Genomic DNA, 17039 nt, shown 5'->3' with positions numbered 1-17039 from the left:
TGAGGAATAACTAGATTAGTACGAAAAGGAATCATTGAACCTGTTTCTACAAATGATTGGGCAACATCATTTGTTCCTTTATTAAAACGGGCTGGTTCAATGAGAATTGGGGTGATTCTAAAACTACAGTTAACCCAGTATTGTGCACAGATCATTGTCCACTGCCGCTGATCGAAGACTGGTTTGCTGGACTTTCTGAAGGGCAGGAATTCAGTAAAATTGATTTTACCGGCATAATTGCACTTGAATGTGGCTGCAGACAGGCGAGGATTATCATAGATTATCATAGAATTTACAGTGCAGAAGGAGGCCATTCAGCCCATCGAGTCTGCACCGGCTCTTGGAAAGAGCACCCTACCCAAGGTCAACACCTCCACCCGATCCCCATAACCCAGTAACCCCGCCCAACACTAAGGGCAATTTTGGACACTAAGGGCAATTTATCATGGCTAATCCACCTAACCTGCACACCTTTGGACTGTGGGAGGAAACTGGAGCACCCGGAGGAAACCCACGCAGACACGGGGAGAACGTGCAGACTCCGCACAGACAGTGACCCAAGCCGGAATCTAACCTGGGACCCTGGAGCTGTGAAGCAATTGTGCTATCCACTGTGCTACCGTGCTGCCCGATGAGTGGGTTCTTCCAGGGGCGAGTGTGGGAAGTGTGGGCGAGGACCAGTGAACCAGGCGCATATGTTCTGGGGCTGTGAGATGTTAGGGGGGAGATACTGGGAGGGAGTGTTCAGGATGCGAGCAAAGATTATGGGGGTAGAGGTCGGGCCAGACCCTATGGTGGCGATATTTTGGGTACCGGAAATGCCGGAGCCGATGTTGTGGCCTTTGTCTCTCTGGATCCCCTGCGAAGGATTTTGCTGGAATGGCGGTCGACAACGCCACTGGGGGCAGCGGTCTGGCTAGTGGACTTGTACACCTCCTCCGGCTGGGGAAGATTAAGTTTGAATTGAGGGGATCAGCGTAAGGCTTTGAGACACTGTGGGGACTGTTCATGACCATGCTTGAGGACTTGGTTGATGTGGGGGAGGAGGGAGGGGAGGTGTGAAAAGGGGGAAAAATATGTACAAACTGTAAACCGTGAGATGTGGAGAAGGTTCTACGATTTATTTATGTTTTTGTATTTTTGAATATGTTTGGAATAAAATGCATTTAAAAGAAAAGAATGGCTGCCTAATCACAGCCACTACTCACCATCGTGATGCACAAAGGTCTGTTTTGTTTCAGTAGAATTCCTTTTGGAATAACATCTGCGCCTGCTCTTTTTCAAAGATCCATGGATTAAATTCTAGGTGGGCTGAATGGAGTACAGTGTTATTTAGATGACATATTCATAACCGGTTCAAGTGAACGGGAACACTTGGAGAATTTGGAAGTTACCCTGAAGTGGTTACCCATGCACAACCTGAGAGTTGAGAAGGAAAAGTATGACTTTTCCAAGTCATCCATAAATTACCTTGGTCATATTATTGACAAAGATACACAAAGAAGTGAAGAAAATTTCAACAATCTTAGATGCACCGTGTCCTCAAAATGTGAATTAAAGGTAGTTTTTATAATTGATCAATTATTATGGTAAATTCTGTGCAGAACATCACAACACGATTGAAGCCTTTACACACTTAGCTATGTGTCAAACAGACATGGCACTGGTCAGAAGAATGTGTAAAGAAGTGGAAAAAACTTTACAGAAATCAGAGTTGTTGGTTCAGCATGGTCTAGAAGAACATTGTCAATATTTTGTATTTCCCACTCGTGGATAAGGGGGCCTGTGACTTTCTCTCAAGTTCAAAGACATACAAGAACTGATCCAGTGATGGGGAAGATGATGGATTTGGTCCAGAAAGGAATGCTGTCAGACGTTCATAGAAAAGATCCCGACCTCAAACATACGTCACATGAAGACTTGAGTTGTACAGAATTGAATTCTATTGTGGGGAATCCATGTGATTATTCCTCTGTGCTTGAGAAATAGAATCCTTGACCAACTGCATGAGGGCTATCCTGGTAGCGATGAAGGAATTGGCACAAAGTTAATTTTGGTGACCAGGATTAGATGCTCAAATTGAAGGGAAAGTTGGGCGATACCAATCTTGTGCAAAACTAGGAACACTCCACCACTGCAACGATTACATCTGAGGGAATGGCTGACACAGCTATGGCAAAGAATACACATCGATTATACTGTCTACTGGAGGTTCACATATTCTTAGTGATTGTGGACGCGCAATCAAAATGGTCAAAAGTCTCAATAATTAAGTCAACAAACACTGAACAGACCATTGAAAAATTAGACAAACTGTTTGCAAGATTGGAATACCAGAGCAGATTGTCAGTGATTGTGGTGTACAGTTTACTTCAAATGAGTTTGAGGACTACTTGAAAGGAAACGGTACACATCATATCAAGTCCACTCCATAGCATCCATATCATCAATGGATTGGCTAAAGGTTTTGTGCAATCATTAAAGCATTCTATCCAAGGATCGAAGGACCAGTCAACATTATCAAGAAGAGGAAAACATTTCCAATATCTTACTGGAACACTGTACATGCAACCACGCAATGTTCACCGGCAATGCTGTTGTTCAAGAGGAAACTACAAACACAGTTTGATTTGTTAACTCCACCTGATACTTCAGAAATTGGCAGATGACAACAACAAGCACAAAGTGCTAGGAGGGTGAAAATCTAAAGAGCGAGTACTCAACCTGGGAGAGACAGTGTTAGCCACGAGTTACACCACCAATGAGAAATGGGTGCCAGCTAAGATCCTAGCAAAGACAGGTCCAATATCATACACCGTACAGACAGATGATGAAAGAGATTGGCGATGTCATGCTGATCAGTTACTTGCTGCACAAAGTGGTTTGCAGAAACGTCTCAAGAGGTTCTACTCTTGGAAAATTTAGAGAGCAATACTTTCGGAACAGAGGCCAGTAATAAGTTCAAATTCTGTTTGAGGACTTTTCAATGCCTAAAGTGACAGATGTTGGAATAATTGCCCAGGAAGTACCATTTACCTAAAGGAATGAGGACACTTAAGTGGTCGCAAGTAGCTGTCACAATATGTGGATATTGTAAGGAACATAAAGGGTTAATGTAATGTCTAGTCACTAGATGGTGCTATAGAGCAACCATATAAATATCACATGCCTCCTTGACTTCTGGGAGAGAGACTGGAGACATGGGAGAGAGTGGAAGGAAGCCAGACTGAGAGAGTTTAGCTGATGGCATATTGTACAAGTGTAGTGTATTCTTTACTCATCTATTTCCCTTGTAAATGTTCGAATCTGAGTAAGTAGCATAATAAATTAGCTTTGTTCGTAAAACACTGTTTGCTGTTCTTTGTCAACACTACAACCTTCACCATCCTGAAGAACAATACAAAGAACACAACAGTAACCAAGTTCGAAAACACCAAATTCTACCAAAAAGGAATAGATGCCCGCCTCAGAGACTGTCTTATTGAATTGTATATATCTATAAAAATAATACAGAAGGAGATCTGTTGTAAAATGTTAATTGTTGCAGTTGCACTAATGAAGTAAAGGGGGAGGGGTGTTAAGTATCTGGAAATACATTTCTGCTGGTTCTGCATCACATGATGCGAAGTGATGTTAGCAATGTGTTTGCACGGGCTTGGAACAGATCACCATCTTGATTGTATGAGCAATATCTCTTAATGAACCTCTCATAATGTTTTACAAGAATCCAGAGTGTGGTGTTATGCGAGGGAGATATTAGGAAATTGGGTCCAGAAATGAGACCCCAACATAGCAGGCAATTTAGGGGGTTAAACTGACGTGGGAAAATACTGTTCGCGTGGAGTGAGAGGGATACGCCCACACTTCACCGAGTTACATTGTCCCTGTCAGACTTAAACTCATTAGTGGAAATACACAGGATGCCCCAGATTCATTGTTCTTCGGGACACTCCTGTCTGACCAGCTATTAGCCCATTACAGAGTCTGATACCCCTTTGTCTGTGAGTGAGAGGTTTGTTGCACATCAGTAGCATGGCTCTGTACTTTTATATAAATGAGCCATCAAACAGCCAAGATAATAATGATACATTCAAGTCTGGAAGCTCCAGAGAACATTTGTTTGAGGGGCAGGGGGGAGCCTAGGGAGAGAGAGAACGCTGTTTTGAACTGGTACAAGCAGAAGACATGAAAGTGCCACCAAGGCAGGCTTTGGAAAGGTTATCTGAACGAATGTCCTTAACAGAAGGAGAATTGTTTTGTTAAATGCAAGTAATGCATTTGCCTGTCCGTGTAAGTGATGTGAAAGCTGCATGTTCTGTTAAAGTGCTGTTTAATGGGAACTAGTGCGTTAAGGTTAGGAAACTATAGGGTGAATTCTCCATTTGGGAAACTATGGGCTGAATTCTCAATTTACGCTAAGTGCCGGCTGATACATAGAATTCGCGGGTGTTTTACGATGCCAAAATCAGTGCCGAACCCTCACCGATTCCGGGAACGGTGAGGGTCTAGCAGCGGCAACGGGTGAAGAGTGCATTCCAATCCTCAAGTGCGTGACTGGAATGCATTTATATCGTTTTGACATGGTCAATGTTTGTAAACATTGGGGTTTCACCACTTGGAGTCACTGATCCATGAAATGGAATCATTCTTGGTGAGAGACAAGGTGCGGGATTCTCCGGTCAGCATCGCCGAAATCGCGTTTGGTGATCGGACGGAGAATCACCGTTCACGACCAAATCGGGGGTGGTGCCACTTTCGCGATGCTCCAAAGTGGCGCACTCGGGGAATACGCCGCCCGCCGTATCAACGGCCTCAGGACATTGCTTGAGGCCCTTCCCCCAATACTCCGCCCCCGACCGGCCGAGTTCTCATGGTCTCATTCGTCGGGAACTCGGCATGGCGGCTGCGGACATGTGGTGCGTGAGCCATCCAAAGGAGGCACAGTTTCGCAGGCCGGGTCCGCGAGCGGCAGGCGCCATGTTGTACGGTGCGGCAGCTGCATGCCTCCGCCGTACGCATGCGCAGCCACGGCTCCGGCAGCTAGGGCCGGGTGCTCTACGCTGCTTGGCTGCTAGTCCCAGCCAAACGGACAATTGGTGGTCGTTTTATGCCATTTTGTCTGTCGTAAAACGGCCCCAGCATGGGGACAGAATCTTAAAATCAGAGAGTCCAGCCCAAGATGTTAGTTGGAGAGTGGGGTTGGGGGAAGTAGGTTGGCAAGAATGGAAATGTGGAGTAACATGGTGACTCACAGTACTATGTGGCCTAACCAATGTTTTGGACATCAAGTGTGGCCTAGTCAATGTTTCGGACATTAAGTGTGGCCTAGTCAATGTTTCGGACATTAAGTGTGGCCTAACGAATGTTTTGGACATTATGTGTGGCCTCACCAATGTTTTGGACATTAACTGTGGCCTAACTGATGTTTTGGACATTATGTGTGGCCTAGCCAACATTTTGGAAATCAACTGTGGCCTAGTCAATGTTTTGGGCATTACTTGTGGCCCAGCCAATGATTCGGACATTAAGTGTGGCCTAACCAATGTTTTTAACATTAACTGTGGCCTAGTCAATGTTTGGACATTAACTATGGCCTAGTCAATGTTTTGGTCTATTGTAGCTCATTCATCAGGAAAAAAGAAAGTCACAACATCTGAGTATATCTGAAATAATTCCAGAGACTTTGCTTTTCTGAATTTCATTCCACAGGTTAGTTTCCTGTTGTAGGAGTAAGAATTTCCTGACACAAGTCCTAGATTTTGTTATTTGTTTGTTTAATCCTGAATCCACCTCTCTTACTGCCACAAGCTAACTTGAAGTAATATTCCAGATCTACACAAAAAAATCTTTATTTATAACAACAATAGAGATAAGGGATACGATGATTGTCATAGAATATTGGCCAGCTCATCTATTACTCCCCTCTTTTACCGTCCCACCCTCTATCCAAACAAACACAAGACAGACACACACAGGGTAAAGGGAATGGGGCAAAATAATACGGATTAAAATTGAAGAAAGAGGTGTGTCCTTCTTGCTGAAATTGAAATTGATGTAGAAGGCCACCTTCCCAGGACGAGGAGTGCTGAAACCATCAGGTAGATTGCTAATGAAGATCTTCTATCTGGAACGTTCAGGCAGGACTCTCAGGCTGAGGGATCCCCCCTGGGGAGTCACTTTAATTTCTATTAACCTGGGCTTTCACACAGAATACCCACCTCTGGTCTGTTTAATTCTGACTTGATTCTACCTCTACCAGATTAACTATCAGCCTCACTAAGATAAGACTAGAGTGCTGCACGTGAGAGTTTAAAAAGTGGTTTCAAACAACCCTCCCTGCCTGCAGCTGCATTTTCCCTGCAGTTCACAGGCTGTGCGGTGAGAAAGATCTTTATCCTGGACATTCAGAAATAATCTATCAGATGAGAGAGAAATCAGAGCCTGCACCCCCCCCCCACCCCCCACCCCCGACCCCATCCCTCACACCCCCAGCTGCTGCCTTTAGGCTTTAAACACTCATAGGCTGGATAGGGGGAAAGATCATTTCCTCACGTCTTTAGTCAGAGGCCATCAGGTAGGAGAGAGAGCTGTGGCCTTCTAGCTGCTTGATCAAAACAAAACTTCCCTCAGAAAGAGGTCTGCCTGCCTGTGCAGAACATCAGCATTGAGTGTTGGTTAAGAACTGGGAATTTAAAACGGCTTATTGCCTGCCAGTCAAGTCCATCAAAAGGTGCCATCACTGAGGCCAGACCAAACAGCACATCCGGCTGGTGGTTCTGGTTTTTAAAAAAATTAAAAGTGGTCAATCTGAAAGATATAGGCCCCAATAATTGACCAGGTTCAAAAATTCCAAAAGCCACAACAAACAGATATCACAATGGAAAACAAGGACGGACAAGGATTTACACAAGGAACCTTACATCGATATAATTTATTGTCTAAAACTCATAACTCAGAAGGTGTGGTTGAGCAGGTTGGGCCTGTACTGAGCAGACTTTGGAAGAATGAGAGGTGATCTTATTGATCCATATAGGATTCGGAAGAGGTTTGACAGGGGAGATGTTGCGAAGATGTTTTCTCTTGTCGAGGACTCTAGAACTAAGGCAGCAGTTTCAAAACGAGGGCTTTCTTATTAAAGACAGCGATGAGGAGGAATTTCTTCTCTCAAAGGATTGATAGTCTTTTCAATTTCCTTCCACAGAGAGGCGATTGGGTCATTGAATATATTCATGGCAGAGTTGGACAGATTTTTGATTGACAAGGGAGTCAAAGGTTTTTTTGGGGGGGGCAGCCAAGAAAGTAGAGTTGAGACCACAATCAGACCAGCCATGATCTTGGTGGAGCAGGCCCAAGGGGCCGATTGGCCTATTCCATCAACCATTAGAATTCCTACAGCACAAGTGGAGGCCATTCGGCCCATGTAGTCTGCACTGACTCTGAAAGAGCAACCTAGCTTGGTCCACTCCACCGCCTTATCCATGTAACCTGTAACCCCACATAACCTGCATATCTTTGGTCACTATGGGACAATTTAGCATGTCAAATCCACCTAACCTGCACATCTTTGGACGGTTGGAGGAAACCGGAGCACCTGGAGGAAACCCACGCAGACACGGAGAGAACGTGCAAACTCCACACAGTCACCCAATTGACGGGAATTGAACCTGGGTCCCTGGCGCTGTGAGACAGCAGTGCTAACCACTGTGCCATCGTGCTGCCGCCCTCCTGCTCCTATTGCTTATTATGTAATGATCACTGTCGGAGCTAGATGAGGCCTGAAGGACGGACTTGGATAGGCTCGACTTGAAACATTTGGGGTGAGAACAACATGAGGGAATAACCTATTTGAACCAGATTGTCACCAATCTACTTGTGATAGGTGCATCTGTTCATGACAGCATTGCTGGATGTGACTCTGCATAGTTCTTGTAGAGGCTCAGTCCTGGCTTCGGGAACCTTCCATCTTGTGTCGCGGCAATTCACTGTACTAAGTGAGATAGATTCTAGACCTGGCAGGTCAATAAAACGGATAAACAGTCACATTCCCCACTAGGGCTGCCAACTGTGATGGAATATTTTCCTGGAGGTTTCATCACAGGATTTACCTCCTCTCCTGCCACTGGTCAACCAACATGTCTATCCTTATAACGTATTACCTTGCTATACCAATTGGATGATGCTTGACTGTCAGTCAAACAGCCACTTTTAAAATCCAATTTTCAATATTTGTATATCTGGGAAAGGATAAATGTTCAATGAAAATGACAAGAAAAACTCTTAAAACCCGAGATCCACAGGGACAGCCCAATGAATCTTCCTGTGAGTCTGGTGGAGTTCGAGCTCCCCCATGGAGTCCCATCAGCAGGATAGTTAACTCAGGACATTAAAAATAAAATCGGCTCAGGTAGGAGCCGAGCTGCAGAGTTGTCCCGGCTGCTATTTGTCTATACTATACTTTACTTTGGCAATAAACCATTTGTTTTAACTTTCGTTTCTGGACTCTGTGACTATTCAAAAATAAACCAATAATTTTTAATGCCCAATGATGTTTCTCCAGGATTGCACACAGAAGTGTCCTGGAGATAGGAAACATCGGAGCAGGGGTAGGCCATTCAGCCCTTTGATCCTGTTCTACCATTGAATAAAATACTGGCTGATCTACTTGTGGTCTCAGCCCCACTTTCCTGTCTGCCTCCCTTCATAATTCCGACTCCCTTCACTCACAGAAATCTGTCGAACTGCCTTGAATAAGTTCTCAGATCCAGCCTCCAGTACTTTCTGAGCAAGAGAATTCCACACAACAGTGATCCTTTGGGAGAAAGAATTTCTCCTCATTGCTGTCTTGAAAGGGAGACCGTTTAAAAAAAAATGATGGTTGGAATTTTCCAGCCGTTCTCTGCCGGCAGGTTCTCTGGTCCTGCCAACAGCGCACCCTCACCCGCAGGGTTCCCGGCAGTATGGGGTGCCTTCAATGGGAATTCCCATTGGCAGCTGCGGGCTGGTTCCTCCGGAGGGACGTGGCATGAAGCTGGTCCCCTGCTCCTGAGGTGGCAAGATGCTTCCGCATCGTCCGCTCTCACGTCTGCACCTGGTACGAAACCGGCCTGGTCTGTCACACCACCGCCTCTAGAATCCACCGGGTGGCGTCCCCAAAGTTGTGGATGTAAACCGCTGCCACCGACGAGTAACACGCGGCTGGGAGGCCGGACAATCCCGGCTCCCCTCCCCCAGCTTAGGTCTCCACCACAAGAGGAAACATCCTCTGGATAGCCATCCTGTCATGTCCCCTCAGGATCATACACGTTTCAATAAGATCACCTCTCATCAACAAACAACAAAGAAGAAATGTACAGCACAGGAACAGGCCCTTCGGCCCTCCAAGCCCGTGCCGACCATGCTGCCCGACTAAACTACAATCTTCTACACTTCCTGGGTCCATATCCCTCTATTCCCATCCTATTCATGTATTTGTCAAGATGCCCCTTAAACGTCACTATTGTCCCGGTTTCCACCACCTCCTCTGGCAGCGAGTTCCAGGCACCCACTACCCTCTGTGTAAAAAAACTTGCCTCGTACATCTACTCTAAACCTTGCCCCTTGCACCTTAAACCTATGCCCCCTAGTAATTGACCCCTCTACCCTCGGAAAAAACCTCTGACTATCCACTCTGTCTATGCCCCTCATAATTTTGTAGACCTCTATCAGGTCGCCCCCTCAACCTCCGTCGTTCCAGTGAGAACAAACCGAGTTTATTCAACCGCTCCTCCCAGCTAATGCCCTCCATACCAGGCAACATCCTGGTAAATCTCTTCTGCACCCTCTCTAAAGCCTCCACATCCTTCTGGTAGTGTGGCAACCAGAATTGAACACTATACTCCAAGTGTGGCCTTCTAAATTTCAATCCCTGGAGACTCGGGGCCATTCCTGGAGGGTCGGCAGGGGCTATTCCCGACTGGCAGTGCAGAATCTAGGGACAAGCATCTTGTTGGGATACTCAGATTTGGGATCTGGGATGAACTCCAGGGTTTGGCCAAACGATGGCATTTTGATATTGTGAGACCTTTGCGATTTTGCAATCTGTGCACATTGTGGGATTGTGAAAACAGGCAACGGCGGAATTAACCAACCTGTGACAGACATTTCGAAATGGAACTGCCAGACAAGCCACTCGGATGCCGGCGCTATGAGTGAACTGTGACCTCTCGTGGTTGCACAGTAAATATTCAGGAAAACACTCGTCTGCAGTTGCACCATCGGACACCTGCTTCAGTGGCCTCATTCGGAGTGGAGTGTCAGAGCTTTGATTGTCAATGTCAAAGCACATCCTGCACCTCTTCATTGCCTTTGACATGTAGCTGAACAGATGAGTCTGCACGACTCAGAGCAGCCTCATTGTTTAGACCCAAAATAGAGAAAACGAGGATTAACCAAACTGAATCCTGCTGGAAATGACCCAAGAGAAATGGGAGCGAATGCACAAGGCTATTCTCACTGGATAAAAGGGCCAGAGCTCCCAACACACTTGTTTGAATGAGCACTTTCGCATGCTTCAGAAGTATCTGCCCAGCTCCATATTTAACAGGGGCCTGCCCTCCCTCTGCTCACAGCATTCAGTGCTGAACTCTCCCAGCCGTGTTCAGAGCTGCCACTGACAGAGAACAGATCCATGTCAAATTCCCTTCCAATTATTCGGAACGTGCCACAGTACACCACAGAAAAGACAGCAACCTTTAACCTCTGCCTGTGTACGCACAGTCTGCAGTTAAATATTTAACAGCACTCAGCAGCTTGGGCCAGGGAACCTGGCCACGCCAGGAGATTCACACCGCTGACAAAGCAAGAGGAGGGTGAAACGCTGAAAACGCAGATAAAATCACAGTGTGTTTCCACAGTGGGAACAAGTCTGGATTTTTCTTTACCGTCTGCTGCAAAACATTTGGGTTCTAGTTTTATCCAGAAGCTGGACCTCTCTCTCTCTGTCAAACCTGACAATTGCCTGAACACAGCGCAAAGCATTCACTGACTTTCACAGAGGTTATCTGGTGAAGATCTCCTAGTCGTCGGTTGCAGCTTCTTAACTGGTCAAATGGGCTGGAGCCCTGATGTTTAAGGTATTGTGTCACTGGAAGGTAGAGATGAGTGGACGTGAGGAGATGAATAGGCCTCTCTGTGGCAAATGGAGAATCGGATATTACCTATGTTTGAAAAGTGAATGAAGGAGAGTGAGCACCAGGGAATCAGTCAGAAAATGCAGCCCATTGAGGGCATTCGCTGCACTGTGTGTCTGGAGGACTACAGCCTGGAGACTGAGAGACGGCCTCGCATTCTCCCCCAGTGCCTGCACACGTTCTGTGAGGGCTGCCTTGAGAAACTGGTGGAGTTCAGTGACTTTCACGTTGTTTGCCCTATCTGCAGAGTAGCCAATGATGTGGCAGATGCTGGTGGGGTCCAAAGCCTTCCTATCAGTACTAGGATCACCCTGCCTCCCCAGACCAGCTCGCAGTGTCAGGACCTCAGCATCCTAAGGTTTATGGATCCCGATGCCCCTGCCTGTCTAGCTTGTGGCAGCCTCACCCTCTACGCCCCCCTTGGACAAGACGCGACAGTCACCCAGTGCCACACCTGTGGATGGCTGGGCACTGGCACACCTGAGGTGCAGAGCAACCTTATCCACGAACGGGACAGCCTACCCGGGTTAAACCAGGGCAACCCAGGGCCAACTGTGCAGAGACCCTCCCTAATCGCAGGGCTGTGTGAACTCTTGAGGTAAGGACTGTACTCCTTTACAGGGGACACCAACCTCGCTGCCTGCGGGGGGGGGTTTGAGGTTAGTGTGAGTGTAGAGGGGCTGCTTTTATTTGTAGTCAAACAAGATGGAAGATCCAGCAAAAGGAAGTGAATTCTGAAGAGGCCTCGAGAGTGGACAAGAGAGAAGCAGTCGTACAATGAGCTATCTGAACTCCTGTGAACTGTCTGGCACAGTCAGTCGAGTGGTCAGAACCATAATTTCAAAACAATGACCACTATGCACGATTGTCTCTGTTCCAACTGCTTTTAGAGCAATGGTTTGACGATGTCGTATTTCCGCATGAATGCACTTGGCCCTCGCCAGCTCTGTGAATATTTTGGACAATGAACCGCATTCTTACACGAGTTCAGTAATGTTCAATACAGTTTAAGCAGGTTGTCAGTGGCTATAATGACTCCCACCACCAGCCCAACCCTGCCCAGCCCAGCCTACTAGGGGAACCTGGCTCCCAGAGATCGGCAGGTGCCCTACAGATGTGACGTGGGTGGCAGAGTACCAGTCCTCACCTGTAATGGGAGCCATGTCTGATCTTCACCCACCCACCTTTCCAGCCGTGACCCCTGATTTACATTTTCCTTAGAATCATAGAATCCCTGCAGTACAGAAAGAGGCCATTTGGCTCATCAAGTTTGAACTGACCCTCCCTTGGCCCACTCTCCCGCCCTAGCCCCTTAACACCACCTAACTTCCAGATCTTTGGACAGTAGGGGGCAATTTAGCATGGCCAGTCCACCATATTTGGACTGTGGGAGGAAACCAGAGCACCCAGAGGAAAGCCACACAGACATGGGAAGAATGCGCAAAGTCCACACAGACAGTCACCCAAGGTTGAAATTGGACCTGGATCTCCGGTGCTGTGAGGCAGAAGTGCTAACCACCGTGCCACCCTGCTGCCCTTCTTCAAAGCTAAAGCGATTGAAACCGAGCCACTGCTCTGAATGGGATCAGCAACAGCGCAAGCTGTAGATCGAGCCCAGAAACTAAGTTGTGTCCGGTGCAACTCAGTCTATATTGAGTGACCACCTTCATAAAGCACCAACAGCCAAACCCTCATGGGTAAGCTGAAGATTGAGTGCTAGAGTGCATTTGGCTAAAGTCATATTGGACAGGCTATCAGGATCCCACATAACAGCTGATTAGATGACCTGAGGCTGAATGAATGGGTTTTATGTATTTCCGCTACTCCTTGTCCACTCTTCACATCTGAACCCTCTTTTCCACAGGAACATGATTTTCAGAGAGTGATGGTGTACCCATGGATGAACCAAATACCACCCACCATACACAGAATGATGGAGGTTCGGCAATGATGACCATAGTGTTCTGATAATCAACCAGCTGAACCTTCTTTAAGCCGACTGGATTTCTCCTGCTTCTGTAGGCAGAAGACAATTCTGCTATTATTTGCCCAAATATCCGAATGTTAGGTTTGGAAGAATAATTATCACACAAGTACCCTTGGAAATACACACTGAAAACAGTTCATGCTCATTTGCTGAGTAGATATGGAAGTCTCCTCCAATCTTCCCCTTCCTCACTGGTCTATAGACAGAGCAGCCTTACAAGGCAAACCTAACACCTCTCAGCCCCTAAACAGAGCTCCTCAGCCGGAAAGCTACCATCCAGCCCTGCAGGGCAGACAGAGAGCTAAAACAAGAGGGAAAACTATACCTGGATTAATTTAAAATCAGATTGCCAAGCTGCAATATGTAATTCTCTCTGAGCCATTGAGTGTGTGTCGCTGTTTGTTCAGCACAGTAAGGGTCTCTCAGTGTAACTTTACAGCAACACCCTGTACACATGACCAGTTCCATCTAACATAAATCAAACCTGTCCCACCTTCTAAGTGCAGGTAGTTAGTTGTATTCAGGGTAGCAAATGAACAGAGCTACTAAAGCCATGTCACTGTTAATTCAGCAGGGTAAGGATTGCTCACTGTGTATCTGTACAGGTCACTGTTAATTCAGCAGAATAAGGGTTTCTCACTGTTAATTCAGCAGTGCAAGGATTGCTCACTGTGTATCTGTACAGGTCATTGTTAATTCAACAGGGTAAGGATTGCTCACTGTGTATCTGTACAGGTTACTGTTAATTCAGCAGGGTAAGGTTTTGCTCACTGTGTGTCTGTACAGGTCACTGTTAATTCAGCAGTGCAAGGATTGCTCACTGTGTATCTGTACAGGTCACTGTTAATTCAGCAGTGCAAGGATTGCTCACTGTGTATCTGTACAGGTCACTGTTAATTCAGCAGTGCAAGGATTGCTCACTGTGTATCTGTACAGGTCACTGTTAATTCAGCAGTGCAAGGATTGCTCACTGTGTATCTGTACAGGTCATTGTTAATTCAACAGGGTAAGGATTGCTCACTGTGTATCTGTACAGGTTACTGTTAATTCAGCAGGGTAAGGTTTTGCTCACTGTGTGTCTGTACAGGTCACTGTTAATTCAGCAGTGTAAGGATTGCTCACTGTGTATCGGTACAGATCACTGTTAATTCAGCAGGATAAGGGTTTCTCGCTGTTAACTGAGTGTAATTCACAGTTCTGTACTGGGCAGCTTACAGCAACACTCCCATAGATAGCTATTTCCCTACATTTGAATTTAGAATATCCCCAATAAGTGATCAATTCCCATTCCAACTGGCTCTTCCTCATTTCAAGAGCGACCTCAATCAGTTCTCACAAAGGCCTAAGCAGTAACCCAATATATTCCACCCTCTTTCTTAGTCCTCTCTCTTCCCAACCTGCGACCCATCAAATTTACTGATGGCTTTGATTAATTGTTGAACCTCCGATAGGCAGAAATAAAGAAATGTTTTAAACAAAATATGGTATTTAAATTGTTTATTTGTACACTTCTGAAACAATTGTTTGATCTTCTTTTGCTATACATCGCTAACCCAACCAACTCCTACTCACTCCAATCCCAATACAACCAGCTCCTACTCACTCCAATCCCAATACAACCAGCTCCTACTCACTCCAATCCCAATACAACCAGCTCCTACTCACTCCAATCCCAATACAACCAGCTCCTACTCACTCCAATCCCAATACAACCAGCTCCTACTCACTCCAATCCCAATACAACCAGCTCCTACTCACTCCAATCCCAATACAACCAGCTCCTACTCACTCCAATCCCAATACAACCAGCTCCTACTCACTCCAATCCCAATACAACCAACTCCTACTCACTCCAATCCCAATACAACCAACTCCTACTCACTCCAATCCCAATACAACCAGCTCCTACTCACTCCAATCCCAATACAACCAGCTCCTACTCACTCCAATCCCAATACAACCAACTCCTACTCACTCCAATCCCAATACAACCAGCTCCTACTCACTCCAATCCCAATACAACCAGCTCCTACTCACTCCAATCCCAATACAACCAACTCCTACTCACTCCAATCCCAATACAACTAGCTCCTACTCACTCCAATCCCAATACAACCAGCTCCTACTCACTCCAATCCCAATACAACCAGCTCCTACTCACTCCAATCCCAATACAACCAGCTCCTACTCACTCCAATCCCAATACAACCAGCTCCTACTCACTCCAATCCCAATACAACTAGCTCCTACTCACTCCAATCCCAATACAACCAACTCCTACTCACTCCAATCCCAATACAACCAGCTCCTACTCACTCCAATCTCAATACAACCAACTCCTACTCACTCCAATCCCAATACAACCAGCTCCTACTCACTCCAATCCCAATACAACCAACTCCTACTCACTCCAATCCCAATACAACCAGCTCCTACTCACTCCAATCCCAATACAACCAGCTCCTACTCACTCCAATCCCAATACAACCAACTCCTACTCACTCCAATCCCAATACAACCAGCTCCTACTCACTCCAATCCCAATACAACCAGCTCCTACTCACTCCAATCCCAATACAACCAGCTCCTACTCACTCCAATCCCAATACAACCAGCTCCTACTCACTCCAATCCCAATACAACCAGCTCCTACTCACTCCAATCCCAATACAACCAGCTCCTACTCACTCCAATCCCAATACAACCAACTCCTACTCACTCCAATCCCAATACAACCAGCTCCTACTCACTCCAATCCCAATACAACCAGCTCCTACTCACTCCAATCTCAATACAACCAGCTCCTACTCACTCCAATCCCAATACAACCAGCTCCTACTCACTCCAATCCCAATACAACCAGCTCCTACTCACTCCAATCCCAATACAACCAGCTCCTACTCACTCCAATCTCAATACAACCAGCTCCTACTCACTCCAATCCCAATACAACTAGCTCCTACTCACTCCAATCCCAATACAACTAGCTCCTACTCACTCCAATCCCAATACCACCAGCTCCTACTCACTCCAATCCCAATACCACCAGCTCCTACTCACTCCAATCCCAATACAACCAGCTCCTACTCACTCCAATCCCAATACCACCAGCTCCTACTCACTCCAATCCCAATACCACCAGCTCCTACTCACTCCAATCCCAATACAACCAGCTCCTACTCACTCCAATCCCAAACCAACCCACTCCAATCCCAATCAAACCAGCTCCAACCCCTCCACACAATTCAACAGGCTCAACCCCCTCCAATCCCAATCCAACCAGCTGCCATCCCACAGCAATCCCAATCCAACCAGCTCCTATCCCAATCCAATCCCAATCCAACCTGCTCCTAACAATCACAATCCCAATCCAACCAGTTCCTATCTCAGTCCAATCCCAATCCAACAGGCTCCGATCCCCTCCAAATCCGATCCAACCAGCTCCTATCTGACCCAGCCTAACCTACTCCAATTCCAAGTCAACCCACTCCAATCCGAATCCAACCTGCTCCTACTGATCCTAATCCCAATCCAACCAGCTCTTACCCACTCCAATCCCAACCACCCGACTCCTACCGACATAAATCACAATTCACACAACTCCTAACGACCCTAATCCCAATCCAGCCCACTCCATTCCAATCCAACCAGCTGCAATCTACTCCAATCCAAATCCAACCACGCCAACTCCTCCAATCCCAATCCAACCATCTCCTAATCACTCCAATCCCAATCCCTCCTACCCCAATCCCAATCCAATCAACTCCTACCTACAACAATCCCAATCACTCCAATCCAAATCCAACCCATTCCAATCCCAATTGAACAAGTTGCCATCCCCCAATCCCAATCGAACCAGCTCCTACCCACTTCAATCCAAGTCC

The 17039-nt window shown here is 46.5% G+C and overlaps 1 protein-coding gene and 1 long non-coding RNA gene across 5 annotated transcripts in view; both read left to right on the top strand.

Moving 5' to 3' along the window:
- The window catches only part of LOC140399050 (uncharacterized), a 765316-nt gene that overhangs the window by 467965 nt on the left and 280312 nt on the right, over positions 1-17039 (top strand). The window lies entirely within an intron of this gene.
- Positions 10343-14635, top strand: LOC140399051 (uncharacterized). The gene is made up of 2 exons (XR_011937613.1): positions 10343-11111; positions 13033-14635. It is a non-coding gene; the product is annotated as an uncharacterized lncRNA (long non-coding RNA).

This window comes from Scyliorhinus torazame, chromosome 22 (genome assembly GCF_047496885.1).
Source record: "Scyliorhinus torazame isolate Kashiwa2021f chromosome 22, sScyTor2.1, whole genome shotgun sequence".
Taxonomy (NCBI): Eukaryota; Metazoa; Chordata; class Chondrichthyes; order Carcharhiniformes; family Scyliorhinidae; genus Scyliorhinus; species Scyliorhinus torazame.
Note: the sequence above shows the minus strand (reverse complement) of the source record. Positions and strands in the feature narration are given on the sequence as shown.